Source organism: Coenobita brevimanus, chromosome 56, assembly GCF_032717465.1.
Source record: "Coenobita brevimanus isolate Jiangsu-jjx chromosome 56, ASM3271746v2, whole genome shotgun sequence".
In the NCBI taxonomy this organism is placed as follows: domain Eukaryota; kingdom Metazoa; phylum Arthropoda; class Malacostraca; order Decapoda; family Coenobitidae; genus Coenobita; species Coenobita brevimanus.
In genome coordinates, this window is record NC_137009.1 from 38098153 (window position 1) to 38098739 (window position 587).

Sequence of the window (587 nt, forward strand, 5' to 3'; positions counted from 1 at the left end):
GACTGATGATGGTGATGATGATTGGTGATGATGTTAATGATGATGTTGATGATCGATGATGCTTGATAATAATGACTGATGGTGATGATTGATCATGATGATGATGATGATGATTGATTATGATTTTTGATGATTAATGGTAATGATCATGATTGTTGTTGTTGATGATAACGATGATGATGATAATGAGTGATTGATGATAACTACAGTGTTTGTTAATAGGACTGAGTAGATTCTTGATCCTACCTCGTCCCCACTACTACAATTTACTACTACTACTACTACTACCACCACCACCACTGCTGCTGCTACTACTGCTGCTACTACTACTACTACTACACTGTTTTTTTGTGTGTGTGTGGAGGCGAAGATGCACTTGTCAGTTAATAATGCTAATGAGGAAAGATTTTATGAAGTGATGTTGCATTCAGCCAGTCATCACCAGCCTGTCAAGTGCATCTTCGCCTCGTTAAGAAAAAAAAAATGAGTATACTACTACTACCACCACTACCACCACCACCACCACCACCACCACCTCCTCCTCCTCCTCCTTCAGTACTACTACTACTACTACTACTACTACTACT